The sequence below is a fragment of the Papaver somniferum genome, chromosome 9 (assembly GCF_003573695.1).
Source record: "Papaver somniferum cultivar HN1 chromosome 9, ASM357369v1, whole genome shotgun sequence".
Lineage (NCBI taxonomy): Eukaryota > Viridiplantae > Streptophyta > Magnoliopsida > Ranunculales > Papaveraceae > Papaver > Papaver somniferum.
Genome location: NC_039366.1, coordinates 189,300,835 through 189,313,165, shown reverse-complemented (window position 1 = coordinate 189,313,165; position 12,331 = coordinate 189,300,835). Strand labels below are relative to the sequence as shown.

General features: G+C 34.7%; 1 long non-coding RNA gene across 12 annotated transcripts; it reads left to right on the top strand.

Moving 5' to 3' along the window:
- The first annotated feature begins 1,722 nt into the window (after positions 1-1,722).
- Positions 1,723-5,686, top strand: LOC113308961. Of its 12 annotated transcripts, XR_003340224.1 has the most exons (10): positions 1,723-1,846; positions 2,051-2,120; positions 2,250-2,693; positions 2,790-2,849; positions 3,180-3,254; positions 3,377-3,486; positions 3,588-3,843; positions 4,114-4,230; positions 4,721-4,891; positions 5,319-5,686. It is a non-coding gene; the product is annotated as an uncharacterized LOC113308961 (long non-coding RNA). The 12 variants fall into 12 exon arrangements; XR_003340220.1 differs by lacking the exon at positions 2,250-2,693; XR_003340226.1 differs by having other exon boundaries at positions 2,521-2,849.
- The last annotated feature ends 6,645 nt before the right edge of the window (positions 5,687-12,331 follow it).

Below are 12,331 nucleotides of genomic sequence, written 5' to 3'. Positions count from 1 at the left end.
ATCAATCTCACACTGATCCAAGGTACAGTTGTGCTCCTTACGTCTCTGATCCCATCAGGATACTATGCACTTGATTCCATTAGCTGATCTCACCCACAACTAAGAGTTGCTATGACCCAAAGTCGAAGACTTTAATAAACAAATTTGTATCACACAGAAAAGTCTACGATAATAGATAAATATGTCTCCCACAAAAATACCTACAAGTTTTGTTCCATATTTTGATAAATCAAGGTGGACAAGAACCAATTGATAACCCCATCTTATATTCCCGAAGAACAGCCTAGTATTATCAATCACCTCACAATAATCTTAATCGACGCGGAGAAAGAAGATATTGTGGAATCACAAATGATGAGACGAATATGTTTGTGACTACTTTTATATCTTGCATATCGGAGATATTAATCTCAAGCCAATCATTACGATTGTACTCAACACGGTAGAATCAACAAGATTAGATCACACAACTACGAGAAAGTAGTATCGGTCTGGCTTCACAATCCCAATGAAGTCTTTAAGTCTTTAACCTGGTTTTCAAGAAGAAACCTAAGGTTAAAGGATAATCGACTCTAGCTAACACAACTAGTATCACACAGGAGGTGTGGGGATTAGGTTTCCCAGTTGCTAGAGTTTGCCCTTATATAGTCTTTCAAATCAGGGTTTGGAATCAATGTTAGCTTAGTAACAAAGCATTCAATATTCACCGTTAGATGAAAACCTGATTAGATTCAAGCTAATATCTTTCAACCGCTGGATCGAAAACTTAGCTTGTTACACACAAATGAAATGCACGATTTTAGGTTTGTGTAACCGTACCCAAACATGTACATTTGTTGGTTCAACAATAGTTAACTAAATGGTTATCCATATGAGCATTTTCATATCAACCATATTTTTTCTTCACCATAACTAGTTCGAATGAATCAAATGAACTAGTTAAAGAGTTGTTCAAGTGTATAAATCTTATGTAACTACACAAGACACAATCGAAGCAAAAACGATTTGATTCACTCGAATCGATTCATGAACTTATATCCACGGTTTACATTTTGCATTCCTTAGTGAATATAAATATAAGTTCACAAAAAAATCGTCTTTAGATATAACCAACTTAAGTTCGCAGACTTAATTCGCGGACTTAAGTTCCTGGAAGGAGTTCACAAACTCCAGCAGATATTCTCGGGATGAGAACTTCCGCCAGTTTGCGGACTGAGTTCACAGCTCTTGTTCTGGTTTTCCTGATCAACATAGTACGCATACTTCGGTTCAAGGAAAAAGGACTTATACATATATGTGTTGCCACACAATGCTTATATCCAACAATGGTTATATAATCTAAACCACACGGGTTCAAGTTCAAAGAACATACCATCCTGGGCAGAAGATGTAATCAAGGATATTGCATCTCGCAATTTTCCTAACAAATGGACGTTACAAAATATTCGTATCAGGCCATAGCCGTTACTAATTTTTTTTTAAATTCGTAAGAGGCCTAAGCCGTTACGAATTTTTTTATAGGCGTGCGAGTCACACGCTTGATCACACTTGGATCGTAACACCTTGAGTATGTGCGTGTGCCATTCACATGCGTAGCATTATGTTTCCACCCACGACGAGTAATACGTGAGGATGTTTCTTCCCACGCGTGTGCCATTCACATGCATGATTTTGAGGATATACCGTCCCGAAATCGATATCGAGTTTTCACTTTCATTTCTCTTTTTTTTTTTCCTTTTCGGCTCCTGGCTCTCTTCTCTTCCTATCAACTCCTGCCTCTCTTCTCTTCCTATCAAGCGATGAGTCGATGAAATCATCACAGAAATCTCTTCAATCGTCAATCTGTGTAAGTGTTCATCGATCTTTTCATGAACTTTTCGATTTTTAGGGTTTCTAAGTTTTTCAATCGTCTGGTTTTTAGGGTTTCGATTTGTTTCTAATATGATTTTGTTGATCCGTGAATATGATACGATTTGTTTCATCTTAGTTTCCATTTGTTAATCTTCTTTAATTAATCTAATTCGATTCTTTTGTTCTGATTTCATGTTAGGGTTTGAAGAACTGAAGAACTGATTGTAACATATGAACTGAAGAACTGATTTGTTAATCCAACTTAAAAGGTATAAGTTTCAACATATGAACTGATTTTAGGGTTTTATGTTAATTTCTGTTTTAGGGTTTGGAAAGATAAACTGATTTTAGTTTTTTTTTTTTTATGACTTCAGTTGTTGTTTATTGTTGCTCTCTAGTCTTTTGGTTATACTGCAGGCTTGAGATAATGGTGCTTATTGCTAATCAGTGGGTGCAAGAAGCCTTCAATCTAGTGTTCAAATTGGTTATATAGTTGGCTTTGGTTTTGTGGTTTTTAGATGTTCTTTATATGATCTTGCCATGCCCATTGGCAAGGCTTTTTCCGTGTTCCTTTTAGCTGTTTTTAGCTGGATTTAGACCTCTTCAAAATGTCATCAAAATATAATTCATAGATAAGGATTTAGGATGTACCTTGGGGGCTTTGTGCAGAAGAACTCGTTGCTCAAGTAAGTGTTGATGGAGCTACACATTGGTTAACGTCAACCGACTCTATGCTTTTTAATTTCAAGGATGAAATATTGGATGAGATGCCCCTACCTAGCAAATTTATGTTCATTCAGAGGGTCCCTTTGCTTAAATGGTTCTGTTGGTTCCCTAGACAGGTTGCTCAACTTTAGTTTGTCATGAAAACATCCATAAATCTCAAGTCTTATGCTAAGCAGAATTCATACTATGCTACTACCTTTGTCTGTGTGCAGATCCTTGTAATGCTTAACTCGGGTACTTATGGTGCGCTACAAGAAATAGAAGACTCCAAGGTATCTTCTGCACTTATTATAACTTATGACACTTCGTATCACATATATTTGGCTAGCACAATTTGAGCTTAACCATGTAAGTTTCTTGATCCCACAACCAAAAAATGAGTGCACTACAGCTGCGTTGCTTAGTTTTTAAAACTTTACATTCTCTGATGCAGAACAAAAAGTAGATTTTAGGAACAAACTACTTAACCAAATTTAAAGTAGGTGTACAATGTAATTGCTATAATTTCATTGGTTACGTTCAAAACAATATGCATTTATGTTTGTTGTATTCATCGCCATGGATATTTGATGGTGAACATGTTCTCTCCTTTTTTCCCTCAGATTAGCAGTTTCAGGCTTGTTGTTGCTGAAGAGTTCAGTTCTGTTTAGATATTCAAGACGTTTTACTTAACTCTGGTCTGTCCAATTATCTGTGTACACCCTTAGACAACATGAAGCTATTAATCTTCTCAATACAAATCGCCTCTTTCTTGTCACTCTATATTATTGAGTTCTCATCAATTTTGCACTCCATGCAGCTAGCTCAAGAACAGTAGATCTGGATAGCATTAATTCAGGTGCTCATGTTTGCGGAGTAGAAAGGGGAGACTTTGAAGATGATGATGACTCAGAATACGAAGAAGAGGAGGTAGAGTAGGGGCATGTCGCAAAAGGATTTCCTTTTTAAGTCCCAAATCAGTTAAATGAATCTATTCTACCAAGTTCTCAGCATTTGTGCACCCAATGCAGGTAGGTCCTGAAATAGAGGCAAATGAAGAACCTATTTGCATTTCTTTTCTCCGAGGAAGGTCCAAATAATCAGACATCGTCGGCTAAGTGCATCAGTGACTTCGTGTGTGTCACTTTGTGTTAATTCATTGTGAAAACATGGTTGTTTTTCTTGGTCCAGCTATTAACTCTTTGCAGTTCCTCTATTTTCTTACCGCAAGTATCTTTGTCCCCTGGGAGGCTGCAAGGAGATCAATGGTTATCCTGGTGACTGTTCGTAAGTTTCGATACACTAAATTGAGGTGTTTTAGATTCATGTTAATTTTATGTCTCCAACTATTAGTACTTTGGTAATATGCTTGTTTGATCCCAAGTTGGTCATAAAAAATGAATTATTCGAGTGAGAATGTGGACGGTTATTTGTCTTACAACTTTTGAAGCAAGAAGAAGTGTATTGTACTGACATTAATTATAGGTTTAATCTATCATCGTCGCAGTTTAACAGTTTCTTGTCAGCTTCCTTACCAGGTTTGTTTTTTTGCATCAGATTCGGAGCAGCTCCTGTGAATGTCATCATGACGAGTTTTGCAGCCAGTGCTCAATGCAATGTGGGTGGATTACACTAGGAAAAATGATGTTGTTCACCTTCTTTGGCTCTATGGAGGTCAGTTGTTATTATTGTCCTTATTACTGCAATTTAACATCTTTTGTGAATTTAAGGACTTGGGTTTGAAAAGTTTATGATGTGGGTGTTGTGGTGCTTGTAATATTGAAAAGAATTATGATAGAAATGAGCCACATGTTCATGCCCCTCCTTCAATGTTCTGTAGACTTGATCTACCCCTGAGCTCTAATGCATGCACCTACATGATTAGTAAAGTAGTTTTCAACTGAATTTCATGCTGAAATTATGCATTATGGGCCATAAAATTGTTGCTCTAATGTTGAGTTTCCACATTGTAGCAGAACTTCTGGACAGCCTATTTTGGGTACCACTATATAGAACTATTTAATAAACTGATCGTTTGCTTAGTTTCTTGCTTTATTGATTTTCGTTGGATCTTCCTCTACATAGACTGTAATTTTCTGTGCATTACTTTATTAGTTTATTTGATTTCGTTTTTTTCTCATTCTCATTGTTTTTTAATCATCAGGCCAACAAAGACAAATTTCTTACAAGTTATTTTGTATGTGAATTTTGTGGAGGAACTCTTTCATATACAAAAACAGCAGCGAGGAGGATAGTCGAAGGTGAAGCAGCAGACAGCTGTATCATTATTTCCATTAAGAGAAAGTTTGTTGATGCAAAAACAAAGACACGTCAGGTACAAAAGTAGAACCACGTAATTAGCTAATTAAGATAGATATGATTCTATTTTCAACATTTGTGTCATGCTTTTAGTATCCTGCTTGTAGTCTTGTCTTTCGTGGTTTTAGTTGCTGTGATATTCTTAGAGCAGGATGTGTGATCTATTTCTATGTGTGTATATGGAGTATTTTCTGTATTTTCACTGAATTAGAAATCTAATATATTCTCAGCACCTGTTAGTTGTGAGTTGTAGTCAAAAGAAGTTGATATTTATCATCATTTCATAGTTTACTTCTTACCATGATGTTTTCCCTATCCGTACTTTAGTTCTCTTACTTTCCTGCAGCAAGAACTTCATAACTTCTCCCTTTTCATACGGGATAACTTGCTCTATATATTGCTTACTTCCAACATCTAAGTATACAAAAATTTTATGTTTGCAGGTTATTTGAATGATGCTCTATTTGATCAGAAAGGGTGGAGAATAAAGAAGCTTCAAGTTTTATAAGTTCCATGTATTCAAGTTTTGTAAGTTTTGTAGGCAGTTAGTAAGTTTCTACGTGTTCCCTTAGAAATTTGGAACCTTCCATGTATGCTTCAAGTTTTGTAAGTTCCATGTATTCAAGTTTTGTAAGTTTTGTAGGCAGTTAGTAAGTTTCTACGTGTTCCCTTAGAAATTTGGAACCTTCCATGTGTTCCCTTAGAAATTTGGAACTTAACAAAAAAAAAGAGTTGGGTACTTGGAGAAATTTCAGATCTTTTGTAATAGATATTTGTTTAGTTCTTTTGTAATATAAATCTGATATGAATTGAATAAATGTGATATGAATAGATTGAAGAAGTTATTGTTGATTGTGGATGGTGAATGTATGCATGTATTGAATTTAGAATTCCAGCAGAAAATGAACTGCCAGTCAGCCTTGACCTGGTCAAATGTGGTCAACATTGACTGGCAGTAAATTTTTTTCTGTTACGAAAAGAATTCACTGTTTCAACTTGTCACGTAGTAACGGCTTGAGGATGTTACGACTATGCTGTTACAAAAAATTCGTAAAGGCCAGCGGCTGTTATTACGTGTCATTTCGTAACGTCTCTCAGCTGTTACTGACGCCGTTACAACCAATAATTCGTAACGGCTGCATTTCCTTTACGAAAAAGATGTAATACCCACTTTTTAAACAGGCGAGGGCCGTTACAACCCCGATTCGTAACGACTTAATTCATTACGAATCCCAGAATTTGGCGTAGTGAATGCCCAATCTTCGGATGTAAGGAAGCACATATACCTGGGCTATTGGTATGCTACTAATATCTCTTATTCAACATAGAGAGATTACACAATCTACCTTAAGGATATTTTAAACATCTTTATATGTAGAAAGGTTGTCTTACAACAACTTGTATAAAAGGATAAGTTAATTGTTTGAAGTATTTCTTGATGACGATCTTGAAGATAACCTCTTTTTGGAGGATGTTGTGTTCCAATAACACATAAGATGCGAAAAAATTCAAATCTTGTCAGAATTATTTATTTAAGGCTGATATCTATGTTTGGTATGTGTTAAAGCTATTTCTAGTATATGTACTCAACGTGTCTGAGAACTTATGCTAAAGGATGTATTCAAAAACCAGATCTCAAGCAAAACTTCTGAAAGCCTTGAGTGGAATGACCTCTAAGGAAACCGTTCATCTTGATGATACCTTCAAGAAATCTGGTTGTGAAGATACATAAAAGGATGATGTCACTAATCTCCTTGTCCAAAATAGTTTTGATGCTAAGATTGATATTATCAATATACAACAAGTCCTCCTCTGTACTATCAAAACTCATCGTAGACAGGCAGCATTACTAAGAACTGTTATCTGTAACCAAAGAAAGCTGATTAAACTTGGAATTTGTAACAGGGAGTATACTCGAAATATTAATCGGAAGGTTAATGCTTTAGTCTGTGAACATAATCAAGGTACTGTGTGCAGAATCTGAGATATCATTCGAGATGATGTTGATGAAGATCCTGAAAATTTTGAGGAAATTGAAGATGATCTTTGAAAGATCTGTTGGAAAATCGGCATCAATTTTTGATTTCTTTCAGTGATTGTATTAAGCCTATTATAAATAAAAACTATTATGAATAAAATTATTTGATTTATAATTTTCTTGTGATGGTTTTTGATTTACATAGCATGTGCTTAAATGCTTTATTATTGCTATGGATGTTTATGGGATGTTTGATTTTGGTTTTACAACCTTGATATTCGATCTCATAATGTTGTGAACCCTTATGGTTTGGGTGACTTTTTGATTTAGAAGGATTAAGTTCTAGCCCATGTTGGTAGGCTTTATCAAAGGATCATGAGGGTTATGGTAGAAACAATATGTGAAGAAGTCACAATATGTTGAATCGGTTTTGGTTTAGCATAAAAGCATATGTGTTTCGACCATTTTCAACTTTTGCTTGCAATTGTTAAAATCGATTTTCAACCTTTCTCTGGTAAAGATTGGTTGTTGTTATTCTTTTGTTATGCATAAGGATGACAACATAATGATATTTCGATATCAATTCTCCCTAGAAGAAGATGCAAACATATTGGACAAGTGAATGCGAAATTTGAGGTAACAATGTTGTTAGTTAATTGTTTTCCTGTTTAAGAAAAGAATGATTTTATTTCTTATATATTTTGCTTTTGCTTAACCAAATTTCGGTATTATTGATGTTTTATTCCATGATGTATGAATGGATGTGTGTGTGATTCAATTGGTTTCGGTTAAGAAAAACTAATGGTATCTTGCTTTATTGTGTGGTATCAATCGTTTAGGCTTACAGAATTTCGGAGCAATTGCGGTGCTTTAATGTCTATGTTGTTTCAATTGCTTCCGGTTGAGGTAAATAATTATGCAAGTTTATTTACTTTGGTTTGTTTGGATTTTTTGTGGCTTGACGAAAGAAAAGATTTACGGGTTGAGTTGTTTAGTCCAATTCGATTCCGGATAAGAGAAACTAAGTTTTTCTTAGTTAGACTTATCAAAGTGGAGGTTTCGGTTATTCAAGTCTAATCGAATGCCTTAACAAGAATTGCTAGTTAACTAACCTAGTACTTGTCTTGTTTAAAATTGAAAGGTCTAAGTTATATGGATAATTAGAACCTGGTGAGAAAAATAGATTTATCTTTATTTTGATCTTATCGAATGAAGCGATTGTTTTTATACAATCGATTTAGCAAAGGGACTAAGTTGGTTAGTTTATTTATTTTTTGCTAAACTAAATTGGGAAAATTGCTTCGGGCAATTGTTTCCTTGATAACATATCAAAACAAATTACTTTGTAGTTTCGGTTTTGATATTGGTTATCAAAAATGATGTGTGGAACCCTCGTGCTTAACTCTATAGGTTTGCAAGTCTATTTTGAGATTTGTAAGATTCTTTTGGTGTTGTCCTTTATTTTTCCGTTTCTTTGTCATTTTATGATAAAATGGGGGAGAAATATATGGAGTAAACAAGTGATACTGGTATTGATTTTATGTTGATTGGTATCACTAAGGAAAAGAACATTGGTGCTTAAACATTTATATAACGAAGGTTTGACAGCATAGACTAAGGGGGAGTAGCATATCATATTGATTGGTATAACAAAGACGTGCGGATTCATGAAATCTACCTATCTTACCTTTAGGGGGAGTAATATTCTTTGTTATCATAATGTCAGCAACGACATTTAAGGATTGAATAAATGCAGGTTATTGTGCCGTTGAATTCGGGAATCAAGCGTATGTGTAATGAATTCTTGTAATTTGTTTATCTATATCATTGTAAGAGTTTTGTCACTAAAATTTACTAAGGGGTAGATTGTTAGAGCATAGCTCGGTTGAACCCACCAAGCGTTGGTATGTCAAGTTTGGTTGTCATATTTTAGTGAACCAAAACTCATTTTAAGAGTCGCTTGATTATGTACTAGAGTCAACTTCGTATAGGTTAGCTTGAAAGTATTAGGATAGGAGACATTACAAGTAGTGGGAAGACTTGAAGAAGTGAAGAAGTAATAAGCTACAACGACAACATCATCATTCCACTTGAGGTTAGTGATATTTGACTTGAACTGTTTCATTCCCTAACTAATCTTTCAAGTCGTGCATATTGAAAACAAAACTGCAAAGCATGAACGCTCTAGATAGACATAGTATTAAGGAATACAATATGAAGTTTATTGCTTAACCATTAAAATTTGTAGATAAGACATCGACATAACTGTTTAAATGCTATTGTGATTATGTATGGGTATGAGGTGAGGATTTCATCCTAGGTGAGGTGTGCACAATACTTGTTTCGGTATAAGAGGATCCAACTATAATCGATTTATCCTTGTGGTAGATTGGATTGATTAGTTGTGTAGATCGGCATCAGTACAATTATTTGTGATTAAAAGTATTGATTGCAAAATCTTAACGATTATTTCGGTAGTTGAACATAAGATAGATCTAAGAACCTGACGAAGGAGTTTATGTTAAGATAAACAGAAGAGCCTTTGTCTAACTCACATCACTTGGTTGAAGAGAGTTTATACCAAACAAATTTGTTGTTCCTTTACTGTTTGGAGGCGAATCAAAGGAATTGTTCTAAGTATGTGACTTATTCATAGGTCGGAGGTGCGATAATACAGATGGAACTAGGTGAACTATATGTTTAGTTTCCTGGTCTCAACTATACGAAGTTAGGTTTAATTTTGTGTAGCGGCTTAATCCTGAGAGTATTCAATTCTGGACAAGGTCCCGGGTTTTCTGCATTTGCGGTTTCCTCGTTAACAAAATCTTGTTGTGTCATTTACTTTATATTTCCGCATTATAATTGTTTTATTATAATTAAAGTAAATTACACAAACGTTATTTCCTATTTACTTGATAAGAAATCCTATTGTGTTCGGTTAAGTCCGAACCTTTTTATCAAGTAAACATACTACGTTGTTGTATTGTCTCGATCTCGTAACTATAGACGATCACACGAAGTGTGAACCGATTAGTTGTATTTTCTCGACTCAGTCCATAGACAATCACTTTCAGAGAAAGGACTTATAGGTAGGAATTATCTTAGCTTGAGGTATATTTGGGTACCCTCGCCTTTTCAACAACGCCGGAAACTTAGGTGCAAGCATGCTCGTTATCTAAGGTTCCACGTCGGTACCGTGTCCCGACGTAACCCATAATTAATATACCATGCCGGCATTTAGCTTTGGAAAGCACTGCTTCCTGCATGTTTTTTTTTTGTAGGTACCGGCATGGTAACGTTATGACTGAACAACGCCCGCACACTACGCGGCGTTCGGGTTATCTGTAGTTCCACGCTGGTACACAGTTCCGTCGGTGTAGTTAATTAATATACCATGCCGGTATTTAGCTTTGGAAGACACTGCTTCCTGTATGTTTTTTGGTTGAATACTATGCCGGATTTAATTTCAAAATGGAGGATATCATGATGCCTGCATGGTTGTAGTATGAATACCATGCCGGTATGTCTGCTTCCGGCATTGAGTTCATACCCCGTCTATGCCGGCACCGAGCTTTTTCAGCCGCGAATATGGTGGATTGAAAGAAAAAAAAATCAAAATTTCAACCTCTTAGCAGCTTTACCTGTGTATTGGGGATGCTTGTATGTTGTGCAAGTTTACTCTCTTGGGTTGGTTCTTCAAGAAACTCTTCATGATTGTAAAAATCATCATTCAAGGGTGTTGTCTAAACAAAGAATTGCAATTGTGAGTTGTTGTCATTATCTGAAGATTCAAGATATGCTCCTTGTTGTAGTTGAGCTAAAGATTCAGCAACAACAATTCTCTCTTCACAATCATCCTCCATTTTCACCAAAAAAAGTTCCCTCTCAAATATGTTTTTCCTCCTTATACTCTCACCTCACTCACCCAAATACAAATAAAAATACACACTAATCTTTTAACAAATACTTAAGATTTTTCCTAATTATAGTTATTCACTAAACCTGATTAGTGGGGGGTAGATTAGGTATTAGGTAAAATACTTAGATAAGGGGTGAACCTGATTTGATATTTGGATGTTTTTGTCCTTTTCCTCTATCACCCAATTAGTTGAAGTATCCCCCAATCGCGTGTTCTTTCTAAAATTACCCTTTCAATTGATTATTATTAGTATAAGAAATATGTATAATTTGATAGCCATTTTATATTCGTCACATAGGTGTTTTAGAACGCTTTCCAATGGTATAAAGTTTATGAATATCCGTTGTATAGTTTGAGAGATAAATCATTTCTAAATTTTATTAGTAATTGTCCTTAAGGATATAATTGTAAAAAATATTTAAAGTTATCCTCTCTCCTTGCAAACTACAACTAGTTCATCTTATTTGGGACAAAGGGAGTACAACTTATAAAATTATAACAAACATTATAGCTAACAGAATACAACTCAGCTAAATAGTTTCATATCCCCTTTTCAATTGGCTATCTTGTCCTCCAGATAAATTTCAGATGATATTATCGTGTCTCATGAAATAATTCACACTTTGAAAATGAAAAAGGATAAAACATGATATTAAATTGATACGGTCAACTGGAAATTTATTTTAGAATCTCTTAAGTCTTTTGGTAACCAAAACTCTTGATCTCTTATAGAACAATGTATGTGCATGTAACTGCTTTCCATCCTTCTTGGGGACTATGGAATCCCCTTGTCCCATTATCTGTTCGTAATATGCATGGAAATATTTTCTAGGCTTCTTTTATCTCATAAAATTAATAAAATTTTATATGAAGTCAAAATATAGCAGAAAAGTAACCATATTTCACATATAATCTTTGTTCATGACTGCCTCCTATTTGCTAAAGTTGACTTAATGGACTGTGAAAATATTCTCAACACTATTGAAATGTTCAGTAGGGCCTCAGGGAAATTAATAAAATTTGAAAAATCAGGGTTATTCTTTAGTAAAGAGGTTCACCCAAATCATCGAAGAATGATGTCACTTCTCAACATAAAACATATAGATCCGATAGAATCTTATTTTGCTGCTCATCTCTTTATAGCTATATATCTAAAATCAAAGCTTTTGAAACTATTATATAAAAAATAGAACACAAAATCCAGGTCTAGAGAAGTAAAGTCCTGAATAAATTGGAGTTAGTTAGTATCCCAAAATTCCAGATGGTATGTTTTTTCATCCCTAAAAAAATTATAAAACAAATTATATTCAAAGAGATTTTTGGTGGGGATAAAACCATAATGTGAGGGTATTGTCCAAAATCTTGGTCTCATCTTTGTATACCCATTTATAAAGGAGGACTTGGTTTTATAGATGCTCGTAAATTTAATATATCAATGCTAGCAAAGGTGGCTTGAAGAACTAAACGAGCATAACTCTATATTGCATCTTTACTTAGATCTGAATATTTTAGAAAATCTTCTGCTTTAAAAGTTAAAACCTCATGTTCTAGTTCTTGGA